Source organism: Pteropus alecto, unplaced genomic scaffold (assembly GCF_000325575.1).
Source record: "Pteropus alecto unplaced genomic scaffold, ASM32557v1 scaffold131, whole genome shotgun sequence".
In the NCBI taxonomy this organism is placed as follows: domain Eukaryota; kingdom Metazoa; phylum Chordata; class Mammalia; order Chiroptera; family Pteropodidae; genus Pteropus; species Pteropus alecto.
In genome coordinates, this window is record NW_006434709.1 from 18,997,860 (window position 1) to 19,001,253 (window position 3,394).

Genomic DNA, 3,394 nt, shown 5'->3' on the forward strand with positions numbered 1-3,394 from the left:
GGCCTCTATTGGTCTGGACATATGCAGGGGTGTTTCTCTCAGCCTCGCCCTGACCTTCCCTGTGTCTTCATGGCCGAAGGATGACGGTAGGGGGAGGAGAAAGAGGCTTTATGGAGCATTGGCCAACAGTCACCTGCCCTACAGCTTCGATCAGAGCCAGGAGATCTTCTTCTCATCTCTGCTCTGGCCCCAGGACTGCTTCTGGGCCATGATCAATTTCCACCTTAAAACAGAGACCTGTTTGTAGACTTGTAAAAATTAACTGCTCCCACCAGTCTTTCCCATACTGTCTGAGGTCTTGTCAAGCAAAACTGTGAAAGGCTGAAATGGGCCAAGATTCTTGGGCCCTTTCAATGGAACATCAGGGGTTGTCTAGACCAGAGGACCCTTCCCGAGTTGTCTGATTCTACAGGGATCTGTGGCCTTTTATTGTCATTGATGATGTTGTATCTCTGTAGAGACAGAAGTTAACCTCTGGAGAGCTGATACTGAGACAAAAGATTCCTGCTCATAGGAACACAGATGAAAATGCCAGTTCTGCATCTACTAGTAAATTCCCTCCCACTTTCTCAATTGCCTATATATGTGTCTGTGTTTTGAATTCTCCTGCAAACCGGGGTGACATTAAGATGTTGTTCCCTTGTTCCCTCATAAATGAGTTAAATGAAGTCAAAGACATGCGTTCATTTTATGTTTGCATGAAAATCATAATTTTACCTTTAAAAAACTTGTCCTTTAACAGTTTTAAATATCTGTCTTATGCCTAAGCTGAAGAAAGAGAGAGACGGAGGGGAGGAATGGAGAGCAGGGAAGTGAGCAGGGTGAAAAAGTGGGAAAAGAGAAAAAGAAAAGAAAGGAAAAGCCAAGAGGGAAGGATCGAAGGCAGAGATGGGCGGGAGAAGTCGGGGAGGAGAGGGAACAGCAATGTAACCACAAAGTGAAAGAAAAGAATCTTCTTGTCTCACAAACATACGAATGCTCTCCCTCTGCTTGAAGGAAAAGTCTTTATTTTGAGTCAGCTGTGAGAGGCCCTCTCAGTCCCTCAGTCCGAGAGGGAAATTATTTTTTGCCTTTGTCATCTCCCAGGTCACCAGTTATATTAAGCCAAGATCCCTTGGTGGCTGCTGTCTATAATTTTTCCACTCCCCACCCTTTGAGTCAGATTGCAAAATAAGGACATTTTGAAAGTTGGACTCTTCGAGATCAGGCTGCAGAGATGTGGCCCAGGACTCTCAGGCCCCATGGAGTTGGGCAGGGTCCTTATTGAGGGTCCTGCTGAGATGAGCAACAGGAAAACAAGCAGAGCCACTAGCTTGCTTCCACGGGTGTTCAGACCCTACCTTGATCTCTTGGGAAGACCACACAATGTTCCCAGATCTTCCCCAGGCAGCAGGACATGGCTACTCCCATGGTGACATGTCTGGGGTTAGAAGAAGGCTCTTTGCCCTGAAATGTCTCCATTGGCCTGACACACAGCTGAAATTTAGAGAGTCAATCATCTTCAGTCTAAGAAGCCCCTTCATAATGTCCTCAATCCATCTTTTCAAACTTGTTTCCTGTTACACATGCCACACATCTTGCATTCTGGTCAGGCCAGCCTAACTTGCCAAATATGTCCAGGCCTCTGTGCCTTTGCTCTTGCTGTTCTCTCTGCTTAAAATGCCTTTTCCCTTTTTCTTCTCCCTGGTGACATGATGCTCATGCTTTTCTCTTATTTCCAGGTAGAGTGAATTATTTCCTCCCTTGAGCCTTCATGTGAACTTTATATACATCTGTACTTAGACACAACGCTTATCAATCTGGTTTGTAATTATTCACCTGTCTGCCAGTCTGTTCTTCAAGGACAAGAGCCCAGGTTTATTCATGGCCTGAACTGGTACTTGGCTTAGTGCCTGGCACTTTCATTCAGTCATTTAACAAATTTATTGAGCACTGACTATGTGCCAGGCTGTTTTCTAGGTGCTGGACAGTAAACAAAACTGATAAAGTTTTCGGTGCTCTTGGAGTTTACATTCTTGTTGAGGAGGCAGACAACATACAAATAAATAAATATATGTCAGGTAGTGATAAGTGCCAGAAGAAAATCAAGGGGACTAAAGCCACAGAGAACGATGGATGGTGCTATTTGAGACAGGATGGTCAGGGAAAGCCTCTTCTGATAAGGCGGCATTTAAGTAGAGACCCACAGGAGGTGAGGGAGTGGGTCATGTGGGTATCTGGGGAAATAGCATTCCAGGCAGCAGGAGCAAGTGCAAAAGTCCAGAGATGGGAGTATGTCTGGTGCATTCAAAGGACTGCAGCTGGGGCCGATGTGACCGGACTGGTGAGTGATGAGAAGAGCTGTAGGAGAGGTGCTCCAAGTAATAAGCAGCTGGTGCTGCGGAACTTAGAACTTTTAGGCCAAGGTAGAAGCTTCAGCTTTTACTCCAAGTGAGATGGGAGCCATTGCAGGGATTGAGGAGAGGAGAGACCATCTAACTTGAATTCTAGAGTATTCATGATCTTACATGACCTCCTGGCTACGCTTTGCAAAACAGACTGTGCATGGTAGGCGCTCACGAAGGGCATCAGTAATGTGGGGCCAGATGCAAGTGGCCTTGGAGGACAATGTGAGCTGGTCCTTGATTGAACACAAAATGGGGGCGTTTGCTCTCTTTAATCTAGGTTCTCCTCTTTCTTCTCCCTTAGAGAAGGAACCCAGCTGATGAGGATTTTCTGCCCTGGGCACTGAATGAGCCTGGAAAGATCAGACAAAACTCATGGGAAATAAACATAGACCCTGGCCTGCTACACTGAGAGAGATACTACTGACCTTGCCTGTAACAGTTCACCCAAAAAGTCAAGGCAGACATCCTGGAGAAAGGAGGCTCAGCTGTCCAGTGATTAATAAAAGGCAAAGCATGGCAGGGAAAACTAGCCTTTCACAACTCCCGCCCTGGCTGTATGACTGTTGGCTCTGAGTCACCTTCGGGTTGGGCCTGGCAAATGAGCACTACGAAAAGCCTGTCTGAGAGAGGGAATGAAAGACTGCCTACTCCTTTCAGGTCCCTTCCCAGGCACGTTTCAGTCAGTCATTTAACAAATTTATTGAGCACTGACTATTTTAACAGCATCCTCGCTGTTAAAATATCCAATAAAAGTTTAAGACGGCACCTCCCCACCCCTCCACGCTACCCTTCCAAAGAATATCTGGAACAGTGGAATTTCAGGCACCAGGGGAGCCCGCCCCTAACGTGCCCTAGGGGAGGGGACTTCCGGGAGCGCCTCTATTCTCATTACAAAAAAAGCTTCTATTCCCACCCCCGTCCCCCAGGGAGGCACGCGGAGACCACCGGCAAGTAGAGGCGCCCGAGCGGGCGGCGGGGTTCCGGGGGTGAGCGGGCCGCCGGGGTCC

The 3,394-nt window shown here is 47.5% G+C and overlaps 1 long non-coding RNA gene across 1 annotated transcript in view; it reads right to left on the reverse strand.

The window, feature by feature from the left end:
• LOC112477912 overlaps positions 1–3,388 on the reverse strand; it is a 31,099-nt gene extending 27,711 nt beyond the window's left edge. Inside the window, exon 1 of the long non-coding RNA XR_003045672.1 lies at positions 2,813–3,388. This is a non-coding gene — a long non-coding RNA (uncharacterized LOC112477912). The remainder of the gene's footprint in view (positions 1–2,812) is intronic.
• Between the last annotated feature and the right edge of the window lie 6 nt (positions 3,389–3,394).